Raw genomic sequence first — 22,251 nt, 5'->3', positions numbered from 1 at the left:
AAATGAATAATAGGAGATTTTTTTATACTCATCACTCAGTCTTGCTCCTTAGCTCACTCTCAAAGGAGTGTTGTTGCAAAGGTTAATTAATTAAAGTGCACGGAGATGATTAGTTGAGAGCTGCTAGGTAAGTGCAAAGTACGGTTGCTATAGGTTAATATTTTGCTCTTAGGGCACAGTCATGTTTGACACCAAGGTGCATCACATTCTGAGACCAAGAGTTTCAAAGTTCAGGGCCCTATTCCTCCTTCCACTGAAATAAATGGGAATCTTTCTAGGGTGTTAGAGACCTTTGGATCTGGCTCTGAGGACACCGCTGTAGGGAATACAACTCTCTTAGCTCTGCACCCCCATACCTCTGGCTCACGACAGCTAATCTGTCTTGCTTCTCAGGCCAGCTAATTAGGTGAGCAGATACACAGATTGGGATCTAGCCCGGGAGTCTTCAGAGGAATGTCACTGCTCTGAACAGGACTAACAACGGAAAATGGGGAACTGGGTAAAAACAACTGAGTTCCAAAGTGGCAAGTACCCACTGGTTCCCACAGACATCGTGGAAAGTCACCGGCTCTCAGTGTCACTGGCCACAGGTCACCTTCAGCACGTGGTTTTTTTCTGAGAAAGGAGATCTGAGCTGCTTCTGCCAGATGGCACCTTTTCTCTGCTATCAGTGCTTCCACCATGTTATAATCGTAGAATCATAGAATAATTAGGCTGGAAGAGACCCACCGGATCATCAAGTCCAACCATTCCTATGATAGAACAAGAGTCTGCTAAGAGTTGTCTCATCTCCACACAAGCACCTGAATCCTTGCTCACCACCACATATCCATAGGGGGATGGAAATTCAGGAGAAGCAAAGGACAGGAGTCAAAGCATTCATTTACACAGAGGACGTTCTAGACTCAAATTCTAACAGTGTGGAATGTTTTGTGATTGCAATATAGACACAACAACATTATTTTGCTCTCTTCTCTTTCATGTCTCCATTTCTGCCTCCTTTACTCAGATGCTTCTCCCTCTCTGAAGCTTCCATGACTTATAACAACAAATGGAAAACATTTTTCTATCAGATTTCTGTCTTGTAAAAGAAACAAATTGACACAATGGTATGGGCAAGGCATGCTAATCTGCATACACTCTATACACTGTTCCCCTCCCTTTTATTTTCTCTAGTTTGTATACATAATAGAAGTAAAAAAGGAAAAAAGAAAGTACAGCATGTTTGTAACATATTAGTAACTTACCTTTAATTATACTGGAAGAATACATTAAACTTAAATTATCTCTTATAACTGTCAGAGAAGAAAGACTGTCTCAATGGCTTATGGGCACAGGGAGTGACACAAATCCACTTGACGTCCTAAAGTAATGAATTTTCTGTTTGGATCTCTGATTTAGCTGAAAAATCACATGCAGACAGGAATGGAGAGTTCCAGCTTCCTGGGAAACTGGCATTTGGATTGTATTCCAGCCTTTTTAGTCTGTACAGTGTTAATAGTTACAACCACAGTATCAGGGTTAATTTCTTAGAGCACTTATTTCTGTGAATGTCTTTCAAAAAGCTTTTGTGGCTGTTTATAAAAGTTTCCTTGCTTTCTTTTCCTTAGATGTTTCCTGAAATATTTTCACTGCAGTCTCTAAACACACAATTATTATTTCAATTTATCATTTACAAATGCTTTAAATCAAAATAATTTTATAACTCACAAATGAATAATTGTCTTCTCTTTAAGCATTTCAGATGTGATCTTTTTCCATTTTCCCCAAATCTCCATTTTGCTTTAGATTCTGAGTTCCTTTTTAATGTTTTTTTTATTTCAGCTGTTGATTTGTTCTGCATCTCTCTCCTACGTTAACTCTAGCAGCTCACTTCTTTTTGTATCAAATTATTGTCATATAGTTCCCCTTCTATCACACGCTGTCCCCTGTTTTTCCACAGATGAGTACATATTGTTTCTGATTGGTTCAATGTAGTCACTTGAAGTCACACTTGAAACCAGGCTCTCCTCATGACAGAGGGTTTGTCTGTGAGAAGCTCTGCCTGAAGCAATGCCAAAAATCTTTGGTGAGAGAAAGAGAACAGCAGTGATCTCTTGAGAAGATTCTCCCAGGCTTACAAATAGTCAGGCACTCTTTTTTTTTTTTTTGTTATCATGCTAGACATGTGCTAGGTGATGTCTTTACTGTTTTGTCAGCAATTACCCATTTCATCTCATTCTCAGGAAACCTTCGCTTCCCTCCTCCATTCCTGATGTAAATACAGGACATCACATAATGGATGTTGATTCAGGCAGAGAGAAAAATCTCTCCTTAATGTTGAGCTGAAAATTCAAGCCTTGTTGCTCCCACTGTGCTTGCAACCTGGCAGCTCACAGCATCAGCAGTGCTCTGGGGATCTGTGGAGACGGTAGGTGAGGGGAGAGAGGAGTCCTCCTTTTGCCGACCTTGCTGAGCAGAGAAGCTCACACACAAGTTTTGCAATACAGCTCCTAGCAGACTTTATGTTGCCTGAGGACAAACAGGTCTATGCTGGGCACAGCACAAGATTTGGAGGGCTGGCATTGAAAAAACGATGAAAAGAGGAAGCTGGTGCTACACATTTAGCTCCTCCTGCATTTCTTGAGCCTTGACATAAGCAGGGTCTGACTAGAATCCATAAGCATTCTCAGCCTGTCCTTGGCTACTTCAAGTTCTGGAAAGTGCTTGTACTTTAGATGCTGCTTATCAGGAAGCAAATAGCACTACAACACTCATATCCAAGCGAGGAGAAGACAGAGAAATTCTCCTGAGCTCCAAGTGCTCCAACTATATTGATAACCAAAGCCTTTTTTCTACTAAGGGTACCCAAGCTGGGTTTAGAACCACTTCATGGTGGTTGATCAGCAGCTGCCACAGACCTGTTGCCAATCTGACTGAGCCATCCCTCTGTGGACAGCCAGACATACCCATCTATCCATATCTAACGCGTATTTCTCTTCTCTGCAGGGCAGGTTCATGTACTGGACTATACTCCAAGAAAATTCCAATTCTTGAGAAATTTAGGGCTTAAAGAAAAACTCAAGTCAATCTCACATATTTTCCACAACTGGTTTTAAAACTGATTTACATACCAAGCTCAGGTTGAAGTGTTATAAATTCTTTCTAAGGGAATTTGGTAAAGTAAAACTAAAATATTTTTCATTTTCTGCAGCAATTTCCAGGTCAACATGTATCTAGTCAATAGATATTTTAAATACACATAGCAAGAAAGAACTGTAGCAATCCAATAGCCCAAACTCATTTTTGTAACCTGAATTTAGAGAAGTATTAAAAAGAAAGCACATCGTAGCTCCTTTACCTCTGATTTTAGGGAGACACTCACCTCATGGGAACTGGATGTGGTCAGCAGGCATGTGTTCAGAGCTGGCTGTATGGAATAACATATGTATTTCCCCTCACACAGCTTCCAAATGACTCCAAAACCCAGCAGATCCACTCAGGACCTCACGCCGTGCCTCCATGAGCTAAGACAGACATGGGAAAGGAGGAAAACAGTCTGATAAATTGGAGTGTTCGGTGTAGAGTGTTCATTCACCCAGGGCCCAAGAAAGGTTTCACACCACAGTTGACTTCCATCATCTGGAAAACTCCAAGGTGCTGCGTACTCGTGGATCTACTTAAGGATCGCGGCAGGAGCAGGCCCCAAAATAGCTTGTCCCAGAATGGGTTTCTTTGCTCATTTCGAAGTGATTGGGTTCCTTTCTTTATAAAAGCTACACTAATAACCCCCTGAGGGTCTCCTCAGCCCACGGGATCTCTGCAGATAGAGACTTGTGAAACAGAAACGTTCTGCTGAGGAAGCTGCGACTCCTTACCAGGTAACCTGTAGCAGAAAGGATTTCACGACTATTTTTCTGCACTTAGGTTTCTCATTAGCAGGCTCTCTAGTGCATGGATTAGTAGCAATTCTGTTCCCGAGCTTTTGTCATTAACAACATCCCACCTACAGCAACCTCTGTTAGTCAATAATAACAGCGTGTTTAAAAATAGCAGCATCAACTTGTTTGCGCTATTATTATCTGTGCACGGCTTATTTCCACACAAGACTCTGGGATGGTGGATAACCTGCTTTCTCTTGGCTTTCACTCATTTCCAGCCTCTTTTAAAGCTTCTTCTAAGATCAGAAGAGACATCCATATCTTTAACAAATACTAGTAATGCAATTGCAGCGCTGTTCCAGTTCTCAATAGTAAAATACAGCAGTCAGAGGGAGCTGTATATTCATTAGTCAATAAGGTATTGCTACACATTTTATTGAATTGTAACCCTATTTTTCCTTGATGAAGATGTTGTGTAGCTTCCACCTTCACATAAATCTGAGCAATTAATTTAGCATTCAGACTCAGAATAAGAGCAGGAAATTGAGGCCAAATTCCACTCCAGCCTTTCAGCATCTTCTCCTCCCTTTGCACTTGAGGCTCAGGCTCGGATATTCAGTTTTATTATAACACAATTTTAAAAGCAAACAGTGACAGGAATGTTGGATTTTCGTAAGGCTGCATCTTCCTTACATCCTTACGTGCCACTAATTCGTCCTCTTTACCCCACAATCTGACAACTACCACGTCCAGGTAGATGCTCTTGTTTGTGAGTGCAGAAGGTGATTCAAAAGGCATTGCCACACAGCTTAAAGACAATTTATGATGCCAACCTACTGTATCTTACTCCGTAGATTAACATAAATAATTATTGTAATACTGCGCTGCAATGGAATATGCTAAAAGCTAACTGAACACACAATGAATATACTTCTCTTATTTCCTCAGGAATTACAGTTAAGCCTTCTGTTTTGTGACAGAAACCTAGAATTAAAGCACAAGAAACAATTAATGTTTTAATTACGTGTTCCTAAACTTATATTCCAAAACATTGGCAGATTATTGTCAGAATATTTGCATACAAGCTGAACAATTAAGTTGTCAGCTGATTCTATTTCTTATTTTTTTTTCCACTGGTTAATTTTTTAATCCATTTTGATATCAGAGGCAGTCAGAACTTTCAACATTACTTCACTGCTTCATTTAAAACATCATCAGTGGTGATACATTAGCTAAAGGAAGCAGAGAAATACGTTGATATTATTAGTGTATTTCTCTAACTCTTCAGGTATCTGACAGTTCTGGAAAGTGAATTAATAGCATATGTGGTAAAAGAATAGTAGACTTACTGTCAACTGAGAGCTGCAGCAAACTCTTGAGTCACTTACAGTTGAGGTAGTATTTAGATCACACTGTTCTGCCATATTTCCTCCCTGGCACAGCAACCTAATAACTCTTGATTTATTAGAAATATCATTAAAAGTTTTCTTTTTTAAATACAAGAAAACATTTGACCTAAAAGGGTAAATACTTTGATTCTCATAAACAGTGTGCATCTCCCAGCCTTAGGAAAAATTATAAGTACAGCTCATTTCACAAGAAGAACCCTCTGAAAACTGTACCCCAATTTCCTGCAGACGTCGAGTGTCACACTGAGATATGTCACACATGAAAATTCAAGCCCATTTCTCATCTAGTTTTACTTCTGCTTTCACCCTGACATTAGCAGATTTGATTTCTGCAGCAGAGGTGGTGGTGGGGGAAATCGTAATTTCATTTGTGGAATCCACTGACAAACAATTGTTTCTTTTTTTTTTTACCTTGAACTAAGCAATCGGATCTTTGAAAAAGCTATATTTAGATTTTTTTTTAATTGACCCATTATTTTGCTTGCTTTCACTGCCACAACCCCCTACTGCAAACAAGGATAAGGACGCTACCTGGACTTCATTTGATGAATAGTTTTAATTAAAATATTCTGTACCATAAGTATTTTAATGTTACAGACAAACCAAAGGTATGCAGTAATAAATTAAATTATACATTTAAATTAATCTATAAATATGCTATAAAATTGACAGGATATTTTTAAGACAGGGAATGAGACATAGATTGCTAATTATGACAATTAAATATCATGAGTAAAAATAAATGACAATCAATATCCTAGAACCGTTTTGTAAAAAAAAAAAAATAGGAAAGAAAAAAAGAAAAGAAGGGAGGAAATATAATATCATTTAGATGTCTATAAAAGTGAAAAATTATTAGCAAGTTGGAGTCCTGATTTTTCTATTGTAATAAAATAATAAGCAGTAGAACATTATACTTTTCATCACTGCTAGCCATAAATACTGTACATATACTGTACCGGCACAATCCATTATAGGATTCTATTTGGGTCTATTATGTTCAGGATAATAACATGTTTAATTTTTACTAATAAAATTGCCGGGGTTTCAGCTCACTCACAGCCTGATCTAGGGAAGTTATGGGAGGCTTTTTCTTTGCATTTAATGAATTTTGGATCGGCCCCTGTTTTGGAAAAACATAACCACAAGAGCAACAAATAACTAGGATGCTGCTGCACCTCGCAGTGATGTGCACACGGGAAGGGCCTGGGCCTCACAGACTGTTCCTGTAGGGAAAAACACCTGGGGTTTCATCCTATTAGAGGGAGATTTGAACCGAGCCTTGGCTCGTCTGTCACAGGACACCTACCTGAAATTCCTCTAATAATTACTTCTTCGCATCAAGAGAACATTAAGGGCAGCCAGAAGACACAGCGTTGCTTTGTCTGCAGGGCTGCGTTAGGGGGTAACAAATGCATAAACTGCATTGAAACCCATTAAATTACTGTCTCAGGATTGTTTGTTTTAATAGCCTTCATGTCACAGCAAAGATCTGAATTTCCAGTCCATCTTCTTCACAACCATTTATAAAAATGGCACAGGCAAAAAGCCAGTGAAGATAGAACTTTTTCTTCATCACGGAGATCCAGGCTAAAGTTCATTATTGTCTTCATATTAAAAGCCTACTCCATGTCTTTCAATCACATATTTTCCTTCTAATTAAGCCATATTCACTTTTTTTGCTAATTAGGTATTCTTTGTTGCACAATGTTTGCTCTAATCTTTTGGAATCTCTCTCAATATCCAGTCATCGCCTTCATTACTGGCTCCCCTAGAATCCAACCAAAGCATGTTATTTTTTCTGCTAATTATATCCTCATTTACAGATTGTTGCCTTCTCTGATTGGCTCTTTAAACCAGTTGCTATAACTTCATTAGCAATGTCTTCTGACCCTGTTATTTCTTGTGACAGGATTTGCTCCACTTGTCCTGTAGCACCGTATCCCAGGGTCACTCCTCTCCCGGGCTGGAATAGTGTCAAACACAAAAGGTTTAGGGCAGAGAAAATCGCTGCTGAAGTTGCTAATTACCACATGCAGCAATGGTACAAATTAATGCTTCTAGCAGTTTAGGGGAAAAAAAAAAGTGTTCTAAAGGTGTCATTAACAGGTTAGTTTCATTTATAAATGTGCTTGACAAAAAAAAAAAAGAAGTCATCATTTAGTGTGTTTTTGCTTTTACAATCTCTCTATCAAATAATGGTTTTAAATCATGTGGGATTTCTTACCATGCTGTATGGTAATAAAATTACTGCATAAAGCATTTGTGGGCTCTGTGATTTTTAGGAGGCAAGTTTCTAAAGAGATTTTCCCATTTCGACTTGAATTTCAGAATCTCATAGTGCGCTGTGACTTGATTTCTACCCCCTCCTATAGAAACAGTAATCTCCCTTAAAACAACACAAATTACATTTCTGGGCATTTCTCACGGTATTTTAAGTGGTTATATAAGAAGAGCACATTAAGAGAAAATGAAAATATATGGAACTGCAGTGAAGTACTAATACTGTGTTTATATTAAGCTAGAGAATGATACAAGATCACAATTTTCATGGGGTGCAAACTGCATATTGTGCTAATTGTGTCCCCCACTTTTAGTCTGAATACTCCATTATCAGAACCAGACATTTGAGCACAGAGCAGAGTTTAACACAAGTTAGTTAATATGAAAAACGCTGTATCTAGTTGTTTGCAAAATTACTTTTGTTGATTAAAAGGCTCTTCAGAACTTCCGGCTTGTGAAAGGGTTTTAAATTGTCTAATGCTGATTGTGATTGCTATGCAGAAAAAAGGCAACGCGAAGCAAACCATTATATCACTGAATCTTTGTTAAGCAGGCCTTGAAAGTGCTTGACAGCATAATTAATCTTGTGATATGAACAAAGAAACCAACTCAATAGTATTGAAGATGCTTATTAAAAATACTAAATACCTTTTTCCACTTAAAAACCTTTTGAAATACTGTGGAAAGTGCCATTACCTTTTTTTGGTTTTGTGGTATTTTAGTCTAAAATTGATAGAAGGGACACATAGCATGAGGAAAAGTATAAACTAGGTGACAATAAAAATTAGTTTGAAAAACAACGTTCCCCGATTTGGGGTGTCAGCTACGCAACCTCCGAGTGTTACAAAAGACCCCTGGACACGCACGCAGACACGCAGGCAGCATCCATTGCCCTTATCTTAAAAAGTTATTTTAAATAATACCTGGTTGCTAGTCAGACTACATCTTCAAAGCAAATCTTCAGAAAATTTATTTCTATTTAAATAGATAACATCAATTTTAATTGTTGTTTATGCCTTAAATGGTGACTATTTTGTATGATGCCAAACCAGAGGAACTCAAACACCAAAGATGCCCCGATATAGAGGGATGCGTCTGCGGTGCAAGATATTCCCAAATATACTGAGAGAGCCTATGGAGAGCGTGCTGTGAACATGACTGGAAGGAGCTGTATCCACAGCATGTAACGTACATTTGCAGCGCACAGAGGCAGAGTGAACCAAGCTTTGCAAAGAGAAGCCTCTGACTTCCAGCAGAATGCACAGCTTCCTTTCAAAATTATTGAAAATGACAATCATGGAAACTACTGTTTAGAGAGTTTTGATGCCCTTCAGTTTATTAAGAACCTGATACTGCAGAAAATCTTAACATTAACTATTTAAGGCAAATTTGTCTCCTCAATTCTGGAAAGCATAGTTATTCAACCAGAACTCAATCCTGCAAGGTAGACAATTAAAACTAGAAAAACGCAGGCACTGTGCCAGTTATGGCCCAGCAAACCTGATCCTTTTTAAGAGAGAAAGTCACAGTAATCCAGACGACTGGCCCTGCAGGCTGGCTGACTGGCAGTTGGTCCTTATATGCACCGTGAATCAGCTAAGAAGTCAGGCTGGGAGCATCACAGTTTTATGGGAGACGGCATCTCTGCTTTTGGTCTCCATAACCATCTGACCCCACAAAGCACATTGTTCTTGTTTTCTGTTAAGATGAACTGCTCTGAGATAAAAACTGCAGAGTGGGGCAGAAGGAATAGCACGAAATAAATAAAGCCACAGCTCTGAACTTCCTTCCAGGTGTATCATTTTAAGTCCTGGGTGTTGGCTATGCCTGCTCATTACACTGCCAATCTAACTCTTCTTTCCTAACTCTCATGGTGTTATGAGAAGAACCATAACGCACTATTCTGTATTATGCAGAAGCCTCCGCTCAGAGACAAATACTCCGCACAAATGCTATTTTAGACAGTTGGAACTTCAGAGAGGACACTCTTTTATGTTACACTGAAATTACACGGACCACAGTATGGTCCTGCTTTCAATCAAGGTTTGCAGATGTCAATCAGTAAAGCTCAGTGCATCAAGCGCACGAACAGGGCTATGTTGAATCACAGCTTCCTTTTAAGCATCGCAGATGTTTGCAGCTGCAGTCCTCCATGGAAATGCAGAACCTATTGATTAAATTATAGTCTGAATCTGGAGGCAAGCACACCTTACTTGGTCTTAACCTTCAGGTTTAACGCTCTCCAAAGACATGAAAAGCTTGCTGCGTTTCATTTTGATAACAGTGAATCAGCTCCAGGGTTGATAGTCCTTGCTCAGGCGAGGCTTCCTGTGACATATGGCAATCTTGCCTGAGCACAGACAGTGTAGGAGGCTCTGATGGCAATCGTTACTGCAATTAGCAAACCACACTACCATCTTCATGTTTTACTTTATAGTTCCGATTCTAAACACTGGACCTTTTCTTGAATCCTTTATGTACAGAACTCCCATTAATTAAAATCAAACAGCAAGAAAAACATAAAAAATCAATGGTAGAATATGACTCACATTATTTAATTAATGGGTAATTCCTCACACCAATATGCTGAGAAAGCTTGAACTTAACCTTTAGGCTTAAAAAATTTCCCATGTGAGAAAATTTGCTTTTTCCTAATCACATCTCTCCCTAACAGATTTTAAAAACACACGTAAAATCTTTTGGCAAAGTGTTTAAGTACGTACAATCCCTATGACTGTAAGTAAGCTCCTATTGCCATCCTTAAAACTTAGATAATGGCATGAGAAGGAAAAATCTAATGGTACACACATCGCTGCAGGAAAATGCAAAACTATTTTCACCGTAGCTCCCGCGGGTCATGACTGCATCAGCGCATGAGCTGAACCTTCCTCCTCTTTCTGCCTCCTCTCAGTCATTCATTTGAAAATTACCACACAGGTATCATTTGTTGAGCAATGTTAGCGGAGAAGCACGTGGAGACAAAGTCTGTATTTCATAATAACTCAGCAATATGGATTTTGGCCTTAAGGGTACATTCATTCAAACAAGAGAACAGCAGTGAGAAAGCCCATGAGCAAAATCTTGCAACCTCACAAAAGGAGATGTTCATTCAGGGGTGAACACTTTATTTCAAGTTTAATAAATTTCATTTTCAAAGAATTGCCCACTCACACAAATTTGTCACTAATCTTCAAGCCAGAGATCCCTTTTTTCCCTGCTCACCACACTAGGAGAAGGCCCTCGGTTCCTCACTAACAAAGTGGTTTGCTTTCAGCTGTTGCAGTTTTCCCTCAGTTTGGAAAGTTACTTCCTCCTGTTCTTGCTGGAAGCTGTAAAAGGTGTTGCATCGACATTGTCCTAACATACTAAAGGACATATTGTTTATCCTTAGAGGTCTGAGACATCACAAATGCTGCAAGGATCATTAGGAAGCCTCACAACAGCCTAGGAATCCTTACGTGCTGCTTGAAAGACCCTGGGCTTAAATACAACAAAGTTTAGTCCATAACATTCCCTGATGATACAACTCTAAACACCATCATTTTACTTTGGAAAACATATATAACAGGGCAGGATATGGAGATATCTTCTTTCTGCTAGCGACCCAAGACAGTAAAACAGACATTCTGGCAGCTCGCTTCTCATTCAGGAAGAACAAGACTGATCCTTCGAAGCACAGAGAGTTGCACTTCACTGCTCTTCCAACGCAACGTATACACGCAGGATTGCTGGGAGGGAGCAGTCGTATCAAATGAAAGCTATTGGAATCCCACTAAAAGCAGGACTAAGCTATCACCAGCTCACTCGCACTGCAAGGCCAATGCGGTTTGCTTATACTTGATAATAAGAAGTTTTAACATATAGGCCAAGCATTTCTGTGTTTTGCACCACCTTTCTGGAAGTCCTCAGCACAGTGCACTCATTAATGTGTAGAAAATACAAACCATTTAAAACAGAAACTTAAAAACACATGGAAACTAAGAAATTGCAAGAAATCAGTAATTCTGAAGGTGAAAACTGGATGAAATTTCAGTCTACGTTAACTGCCCAGCCTTGTATTTCTCCCTAATCGCTTTTGGATTCATTACCCTATGTGACACAGGATAATTTGAGGTAATTATATCCCTACAGATTTCATGAAAATTAACAGTATAGAGTAATACCTCTATAGCATATCCAGTATATGTAGAAGAGGCAGATATGATGCTAACTTCCATTTAGCGAAAGGCAGCTGGCCAGTCAGCACCCGTGCAAGTCCTGTCCACTCACAGCATCACCATCTCTTGCCCAGTCACAGTGTGAAGTCATAGAAATTAACTGATTAATTAAAAATACTGAAAAAAGTCGAATTCCTCGACATTTTAAACTTTCTCCCTACGCAATAAACAAGTTTCACCAGCATCTAAAGATTTTGCATAAAACCAATTCTAAGTAGTCTTAAGAAACAGACTGACAAGAATGAGATAAAAAGCCCATGATTAATAATAAAAAAACATGTGCAAAGCTAGGAGACACATTTTTGCTACTCAAAATACAGCATAAGACTTTCCTAGTAACAATGCTTGTTATCAGAAGTATAAGGAATTAAGAGATTCTTTTCAAGATCACTATCATGCACAGAATTATATTTACACTAAAATATATTTAAAACACCATTCTAATAATAATTTGAATTTTTTACTAAAAGATCTGCTGGTACATTTTGTCCCCACCCAGATAACCACAGTCCAAGAAGGATCTGAAATCGAGTTCAGACATTCTCAAGTATTGTCTCTTGATATTTAGCAACACAGTCAATAAAAAAAGCAGACAACCCTGCAGGGGGGCAAGAAACTCAGACTTAGCTGTGATGTGCTGTCTATCCCATGCATAGACATACTGCGTTCTGAGTTACTATAAGTAAAATGAGCAGTATGGAATATGCATTGCAGATGGATTTCTTGCTGAGCGAAGCTTCTTGGCATTCACACACATAGGTAGGAGCCATTCACCACAGTTCAGATGTAAAAGAGGAAATTAAGGGGAAAAAAAATATTTGGTACATCCATAATGCAAATTCAGCCATCATCTCGCTTTTCTGGACAGCTCAGTTTTTAATAATGTAAATTAGTGAGGCATAGACTGATTATAAATTTAGAAGATACTTATCCAAATTCATAGATATTTTAAAAGGAAGGGCTCATCAGAAATCAGTGTTACAACAGAAAGGCCCCCTGCATGAAGCTCTAGCTGGGTGGTGAACAGTTCAAGAGAACATAAGAAGTTTACATCAGAGCTACCCATACTTCTCAGCTGTTAACAGAAGAGATGATCCTCCCAGGTAACTGTCTGCACTTCCTCATTTGAAATACATCTTCACTGGTAGAGCAACAGATTGAGTTTGATGGATATTCTTGTTGCATTCTGAGGTGTGAAGAAAAGGCCTGAACTGTGCATATGCTGTAGAAGACAGTTTTCATTATTACTTCTGGTGGCTCATTGTAGCTGTTACTGCTTTGTTCATAACCTTTGCACTCCATGATGTCTCTTGAAAATACAGCATTTATTTCACTGGCTGCCTTCAATTAAAGTGGCATTTTTGCTCTGGAGTATAATCTGTAAAATGACATTTGACTCCATTTTTCTGTAACTCCCAATCGAGTGTGTTTATTTTATGTATGTAAATGTGCATGCCAGCTAGGCAAGCACAACCTGATAGTCAAGCTGGTTCTTTTCTTCATCCTATCTTTATGACTATGCCCTTAACTAATTCCTGGGTTGCTCCAATGTAACTGCTTATACTTAGCTGTGCAGAAGATGCAAAGATGGATATCGTGTCTTTCTCTGCCTTAGTTGTTTTGTATCTAGCTTAAACAGGAATATAAATCAGTTTTAAAAAGGGGGTGTTGATAAATCAGGCAGTTAGTTAAGCATGAACATGTTCATCTAGAGGAAGGGTCTGCTAAAGCAGAATTTGGATGCCAGGTTTCAAAAGTTAAATTTCACTTTAAAGTCAGGAATAAATACACAGCTTGTGAGAAGGTTGTCCATAAGAGTGAGAAAGGTTTTGTTTTCCTTTCTTTCTTTTTCCCAAATCTGACTTTTATAGTTAAACCACAGCAATACTCCCTCGTGCTGCAGATAGGAATGACTGCCAGCACCCTTTGCTATAAAGAATCTGAAAGCAACTTAAAGCGGAGAGGATGAATAAAAACTTGACACAGTCACACCTGCACTGAAGGCAGATTTGATCTTAAGTCCTCTAGAACGTCTTCCTTTTCTTTCTGTTCTGAGTTTTTCCCTGAACAAATGGCATTTCTGAAGAAAACCCCATCTAACCACAACTAATACTTATCCTCACATTAATCAGCTGTCAAGAGATCATCCCACTTGGATGGCATGAGAAAAGCATCTTAGAATGAACCAAATCCAGTAGGAGTTGGAAAGGACAGCTTGTACATTTCTGACGTGTGTTCCAACACAAGCATAGAGAGTCTTTGCAGAGCTGTTCAAGACAGGCACTATTACAATTCCTCCATCTCTAAACATAGTGACTTTATTTTTTAGAGCAAACAGAGGTATTTTAGAGCTGGTTTAAGGGTCCAATGATCACGAGAGAATTGCAATAGTAAGTTTAGTTTTACTTCCTATTCATACCCTCATAAAAGGCGTTCTGTGGGAACCAAGAGCATTTATTTCATCAAAAAGGTAATCATAGCAGAAATAACTGGAGAAAAAAAACTAATTCTGGAAAATACGGGAGGGATAGCATACACTACAGCTACCTAGTCCTCTGCGATATAAAAATTTAATTTTTCTCCGATACACGTAATTTAAATTAAAAACTTTAAGAGTAAAATATTCAGTCCCCCTTTTCTGAAGTCCCATCACCACACAGCTTTTAGGGAAGCTAGTGAGATACACATTATGTCAGTTTGAATCTAGACTTGGTTATTCTGGCATCCACGTACTCCGTGCCGACAGATAATAATCTCCTTAGCCTTCAGCTAGTAATATTTCCCTGTTTCTTACACTTGTATTTTTATGTCTCTCCTCCTACAATTTCCTTTAGAGGTGGGCAAGACAAAACCAGCTGCTTGGAATACTGCTCAACATATACTGAGATCGTTAATCAGCCAGTTAAGCACAGGTCCTTATATCTACCATATGACGCTCTTCCGGGTGTTCTTGAATTACTTTCCCATATAGCAATTAAAGCAGCTTTGGAAATACCTCGTCACATATTTACCTCAAACGGGCTGTGTGCTAATAGAGGTCAGCTGCAGCCATGGATTTTATGCCCACTGTATGAAACAGTGCTATCAGTCCATATATGCTGGCTGAAACGCTCTTATTCAAAGTCTGAACAGATGGCTGATTCTCTGTGTATATAGACTCTTCATGGCCAACATTTTAAGCATAGTGACTTGCCACTAATAAGACACTGGCACCGCTTTACAAGAACAGGATGTTCTTTCGTATTTCAAAACAACATTTCCACTCTGAAAAATACCACTAAACAGTTTCTGAGATGTCCAAAAAGAGTGTCAGCTGATCCAGGGGATTCAGAAACACTGGTATAGGATACTGTTTGTTGTCATTCCCGCAAGGATTTTAATTATACTGTTGTGCCTTTTCAATTTGAGATAGCATTTCCTATTGAACTGCTATTGTAACAGCCCAGGTGTTCAGCTTTATTCTTTTGCTCTGAGCAAGCAAATTACTTCATATTTATATTCTGAACTAATGTTTCAGGAAGCTAGGAATGGATTGCTGCTGCTGTGGATATCTTACCAACCCCTGGAACTTCCCTTTGGAATTTAATGAAAAGCAGCAGTTGCTATTATTTTCCTTAGCTGGTTAAAGAACAAGATATAAGTACATTCCCAAGAACATTTAAAATATCAGCTACTATTATTTTGCCACATAAGATAATTTTAGAGCAGGATTCATCTGCCCAAATATAGATGGTGCTATCGGCACCTGAGCTACTTGTGAGGGCTCCTTTTATAGTCGGTGGAAAGAAACAGGCACTTTTAGAGTGCAATTGATCTTCTCTTAAGATTGACAGCTACACTGTAGACATCTAAAGTTGGATGAGATTAATAGTGTCCCCAACATTTGTTAAATTATGCAGGATTCTATATAAATAGAAGACAAAGTCCCTTCCCTAAAGAGCTTTCATCTTCAGTCAATACATTTCCAGAACTGAGCATCTAAATTGCCTGTCTTTGTCAAGTGCCTCCCTTTGATGTTATTCCATAAGGTGCTCCCTGGTTTTCCTGGACAACAAGCAGCACTCACTCGAGGAAGCAGAACATTCAGGACAGCGAGCAGAATTACCCAGAGGATCTCCGAGAGCTCTTTCTCCAGAATTGTGATAGGTAACTTCTTGAAAAGTTTTTATTTATCTTTTTAGAAGTGAGTTGCGTTTTGTCAGTTTTTACTGACAAGTTGGAGAGGGGAGCACTTCAAAGAGGAATGAAGTGTTTGCCTGCAAGAGCCTGCTCTTCACAGATATGCTGATTCCTCCGAGGGACAGCAAAGAGAATTAGCGGCTCCTCCTCTTCACCACTTTGTGATACGTGTACATGTACGCGAGCACAGAGATATAAGGGAACTAGAAACATTCCTTGTGCCATTTCCCAAGCCTTGGACAGACTATGGAAGAGGTAGGAATCCACAGTCAATATAGGCCTGATGGCAAACTCTGATAAAGTTCCTATTACACCATTCCCATCACAATGAGAAATAACATTCAAAACACCACCAGACACAAGCTATCCTTTCAAGAATCACTTAATGGTTTCACAACACCCATTATTTATTTTCTCTCATACCATCCCATGCACAAATGGCTTCAGAAGACTTTTTATAAAAATCAGGGGAATTAAAAAAATTAAAACGTTGCTTTCTTTAACTTACTCTGCCAAACTGGTGCATAAGTAGCCTATTAACATTTTGTCAATAAGAAGGGTGAAAGACACCTCTTTTCACTTGCTTTCTGACAGGTTTCTGAACCAGACTGGCAGTTTCCAAGGGAGTTACCTACAGTAGATTGTAGTCTAACCTGTGAGGGAAAGAAACAAACACACCCACCCTAACCAAATAAATAAATAACTGGCTCACAGAGGAACTGCTTTCTCCAGAAGCACATCAGGTTTGTCACATCAATGCAGCACACATCTAATTTGATGAGATGGACCCTGGGAGAAGTTGAAAGTAGATTAGTCTACTAAATATGAGATATCATAACTAAAATACCCAACTCGATAATTTAAGTATCCATGGTAAGAATAACAGGAAAATACATGTATTTATACTTGTCAGGTAAGCAAGTTAAGCCAAAGCCCTAGAATTTTTAAAGCACTTTCTCTAGCTCTCATATTCTGCCACCGGATAACCAGTCTAAGGAGAACATTCCTGTTCGATGCATATAATCTCTTCAGTGCATATTTAACTATTCAAATTTAGCTAACGTACTATTTTTACTAAAATATAAAGCAAAACAAGATCTCAGTCACAACCACAAAATCTTTTTTAATGTATTCCTTGTGCTACTTCTGAATATTAATAAAAATTAATAATTAATTTTGCCTTTGGCATTGCAAGATATACTAGTTTTAATTAGTGTACTGTACTCCTATACAATTAAAAAATAATTGATGTCCACACTTATTGGCGGTCTCTGTGATCTCTTTTCCTGTTGTTGTCAACAAATGCCTCAAAAAACAAGTTCAAGAATGTTTTGCTGTCCACTTGATTTACACACCAAAAGTAACAGACAAATCTTTTATGATGAAACAGAACAGTTTTCTGTTTAAATTATACACAAGTATATTAACTAGAAAGAGAAAATTAAAAGCGGATGGCTTGAAGAAATAATGGCAAGACTATCAAAATGTTTAGTCTGTCAACAAATTTGCCTGGAATGTATTGGTGGGTGACAGCATCTTTCAACTGAAATGCAGTGGCCATTTTCTATTTGTTACGTCAATCCTGTCGCGCATTTAATGCCGACGTCCTCCTGGATCAGCTTCAGTTACTTAAACACAGCATATCACGTTACTCTTTTCCTACATCACATTAATTGTACCATGAACTACTTCATTATATAACCTGAAGTCTCTCTCACTCCGAAAGCATGAGTCAAAGAATTAAAGTATAAGTTCCCACAGGGAAACACACTAACTTCCCTTCAATGTATTTGCATCAGGAATCTTGAATAAATATAAAGGGTTTTTTTCATTACAGCCACTGAAACAAAGACATCAAATCCCAGATGTAAATTCTCCTGCACAATTATGAAAGGGAACAAAAAATTCATATGGTAAAGAACAACCCAAACAGACTACTCCTTATCTAATCCAGAAGTTCGTGCTTGTAACTTGAATCTAGGTCAGAAAATGCATCTGGCAGAGACATTTCGGGGCATGACAATAAGCTAACTAAAAATCGCTGAGCTTACTTTTTCAGCATCCCAGTGCGACACACCTCAGAGTTAGACACAGGACAAAGACCAGATAAACAAATAAACAGAAGAGCAACAGGATTTAGATAACACAGGAATAAAAATGCCCTTTTTTCCCCCCCATCTAATCCACATGGTTGGAGAGTAGCAAAAATGAAAAATCAGCAAATCAGATATTTATTTAATTAATGCTTTTATCATGATTAATGATCTCAATGGTCATTTTAACTAAAACTGGATAGTAATTGAAGTAATGTATGTAAACAAATCTCACTGAAGAACTGAGAGTACTACAAAGCACATTCTTATTTCTGAGGATTTTTTAAAGCTATTTCTCAACAACTTTGAGAAACGTCTTGCCTCTGTAAAAGGAATTCAAATCCTTACGCTTTATGCTGAAGACGGGAGTTAAGGCAAACCAGCAAGACTGTTCTGTGAGAGGACCCCTCATGGTTCCTGCTGCAGTCAGCACTGCAGAGTTACCCACTCCTCTGTCAAGTTACTTCAGAGGACGACTGAAAAGCGCGTCCCTTGCCCCTGCGGACAACAAGTGGCAGTTTTGCTGTGAGAGGCTGCAGGATGGAGCTTTAGGGCACCTGGAGACCTGCTGACCCCAGCAGCACAAGGAGGTTTTAATGGCCCTGAGCTGCCTCCCACCCCTCCACCACCAGCCCAGGACACCTCAGCCCAGTGCTGCTGCAGGATTTACAGCACCGACCGTGGCCACGCGTGGCACTTGGCCTCGGCCACCTTCCCCAGCCACCGCTCCCATTTCCACAGCTCCCCAGCGTGTCTTCAGAAAACACGGACACTTCAGGAGCCTTTTGTCTTCTACACAAGTTCAGCTTCATCTCTGCTGGCTATGTTTTCCCCCAAGGTTCTGCCTTTAGCACAGGCATCCTGGGAATAAGTCCCCAAACTCACCAGAGCCACCTCCTAGTTCTCACAGCATTGACCTTCATCATTTTCTTGCAATGTCTGGCAGCAAGGCTGTTTGCACGGCACAGCAGAGCACTGACGCCCTTCAGCTCACCCATCTAACGATGGTCTTCTACTGAAGACTTTGGGTGCCTAATACGGCAAAATGAAACTCCTTAAAAGCCCCACATATTCCCATTAAAAGCAGCCAAGAGGCCTCAAAAACACCACTGTCCACAGCTACAGGTCACTGCAGAGCAAGTTTATCAGGTAGCTGTTAAATGGCATGAGTGTAAGCGAGCTCTTTTTACCAGGTTCCTCCTTCTGCACTTCCAAAACTCATTAGAAACTTCCAATTCACTAAAAACTACTAATGGAAAAGTTACAAGAGTCACTGATTCACGTATGACCAAATTCCCAATAGTTGAAACATTATTTTATCTGTCAGTTATGTGGTAAGCTGTAGGCATTTTAATGCCATTTGTATAAATTCTCATAGTCTATACAAACGACCACATTTTTCAACAACTTGAAATTTAAGTTTTTTCTCAGTTTGCTTGTATCACAGTGTCATGATTACAATTAGCACAATTCTGAACAATGGACCCATAAAAGCTTGAGCACTGACAGTAACCTTCCCTTTTACCCTTGCTCGTTATCCTCAGTTCAGGGCAGACAAGGCAATAAATGCAATCCAAAGACAACTACTACAGAAGGTCTCTACCCAGGCCAGGGCTCCAGAGGTCTACTCCTAGTAGGTTTGAATAGAAAAGCTTTCTTCTCATCATCATATATTTCTTCTCAAGCTTCCCATAGAGACAGTCCCAAACAGGATGCTTTTCCCTTTTTATTTATGTGAATTCTCATAACACATCATGCACCACATTCGTAGCAATCACTGACAGATAGTTAAAATTTCTAGCAGGCTACAGGGGAAACCATTTTCCACCAACTGTTCTCCTACATGCCAGGATAAAATATATCTTGTGGACTAAATCTCTTCCCACTCGTACCCTGCCAAAAAGTGTGGGTTTTGTTTTTTTAAATGAGGCTTGAATGAAATTCCATTAGCTATTCCTGAGCTATGGCAGAATAACTATTCCAACATCAAAAAAATCTAACCACAGATAACTGAACTTGTCTCAAACATGAGTTGTTTTCTGGAAACATGACATGGGAATAGACTTCATTATAATGGCAAAGCTACTTGGTTTGTACAGTCTCCATTGAATCAAAACCAGTTAAAGACTGCTTGAAACCGTAAGGTATGTTAGTGTCTCAGATCATTATTTTTAGATCAGCTGGGATGGTTTAACCATAGATGTCTTCTTCGTGGATGGACTAATACACCCATTAGCTCACAAGGTTTACAATCTACGTATGTGGAAAGCCATCAGAACTCAGAAGTTATTCCAGAATTGCTATCATTGCTTTTTAATTTGTGAGATGCCTTTTCCATATAAATTATTTTTCTTAAACACCAAAAGCAACATTCAAGTTTTTAATATGCCACTGGATTAAGTTTAAGCCTTGAACAACTGAGATAAAATGAGGAATTGTAGCCAGGCCACGGTAAACTCGAACTTTGTTGGTGTTTTTCTTGATGCATCCAAAGATATATTAGCATTCCAGTCTTAAGAAACCCCAGCAGATCACAACTCATGGTTTCCCGTATGGCTCACCTTAAGTCTTCACAGATTGTTTGTGAACTGGGAGCTGGGAAAGCAAGGAAGTGGCAGCCTCAGCCTCTGTACTAATCACCGCAGATGACTCTAGGAGGAACAGAAAATACATTGATAAGCCATCCTGCTACCAAAATTCTGCTCTGATCCCCCCCTTCTCATAGCTCGGAAAGAAAACTGGATTTTCTCCAAGGCTAGACAGGTGGCAGGGAAATATTTTTTGGTTAATTACCTCAGAATGCTGGGAAAGGTGTGCTGCTACCTCATGTCTGCATTGCGCTGCCTCACACTGGTAATTAAACTGATCAGTACTGGTACAGCTACCCACCAATCAAAGCTGGATAGAGGCGATATTTTGAGGAGACAAAGCATTAAACAGCACTGAATTAAGAGTTTGGGTAATCAAGATGGCACATGTTCTACTTGAAAAATAAGGCCAATCCTTCCAAAAGAGGGGCAGCTGGCACGCTGAAAGTCAATCTTAACTACAAGAAATGTATTTCTTGCTTTAAGAGTCACAGTTGGGGCCTCTGTGCAGGCTTGTAGCTAATGAGTTGATAATGTCTCCTTCAGGAGAAGGGAAAAAGGCCACTACTCAAATTCTCCTTGATTCCTCTTCATTTGGGATCCTGGCAAATCAAGGCTGGCTCTAATATTTTTATAATGACCAGTCTGGCCAATGGTGGACTCGGTGACAAGCACACTCAGCCCAGCCTTAAATTAAACACAGCTTTGTAAGTGACAAATTGGAAATTAAATATAAGTGGTTCAGCAGAAATTAGGAAAACTATGTGTCTTTACACAGTGTGCGTGTTTTCAGCATTGTAAGTGTCTCACTGTTTCTGAGTACCAGACTAACCCTCCACATTGTGACATTCATGAATGCATCCAAACTTAAGCACTATTATTTTTAATGCAGTGTTTTCTGTTGGGAATACCACGGCAAAGACAATTTTTATCATTAACAACAGAAAAAGAGGTTTTCTGCTATCAGTGCTGCCAAAAAAAATGCAGCCTCATGTGTTTCCATACAGATAAGTATGAGAGATGGTCTCTGTATTTCTTAGAGTAAATAATGTGCTACCCTGCTGAATCCTCACGAATGTAAAAACGAGCACAAAGATGCAAAGTTAGTGATTCTCTTACTATTTTCTAGAAAGAATAATGCGGCCCAAGCTCGACACAAGAGGCACATTTAGCGTCCCGGCCAGTTACCTGCTTTCAGTCATTTTTGCAATAGTTTCCATACATAAAATGAATTAGTTACTTGGTTCAATTAGGCACAAAATTAAGCACGTGTGTTTTTATAAAACTGTCCCTTAACATCACCTAACCTGACAATGCCTGGACTTGCACACATCTTACCATGAAAGATATTTCTAGAAACAGACCGCATCAGCCTACGGGGCCTAAAACACAAACTGCAGCAGAGCTTAAGGGTGGTAATCAGTATTAATTGCAGCATTCATGGGAATTTTTTAAACATAAATCAAATTAATAGACTGCACAATTTCCAAACTATTACTTTCGACAAACTTTAGATAAATAATAGCTTACACTGCTTTTTTAAAGACACGTTGCTGCCAAGTCTGAGTTAGAAACCAGCCTCAGCCCTAAAAAAAATAAGTTATTTCAACATTTGCTGAATT

Source organism: Phaenicophaeus curvirostris, chromosome 14 (assembly GCF_032191515.1).
Source record: "Phaenicophaeus curvirostris isolate KB17595 chromosome 14, BPBGC_Pcur_1.0, whole genome shotgun sequence".
NCBI lineage: Eukaryota > Metazoa > Chordata > Aves > Cuculiformes > Cuculidae > Phaenicophaeus > Phaenicophaeus curvirostris.
The sequence above is the reverse complement of the archived record's forward strand: the minus strand, read 5'-3'. Positions refer to the sequence as shown.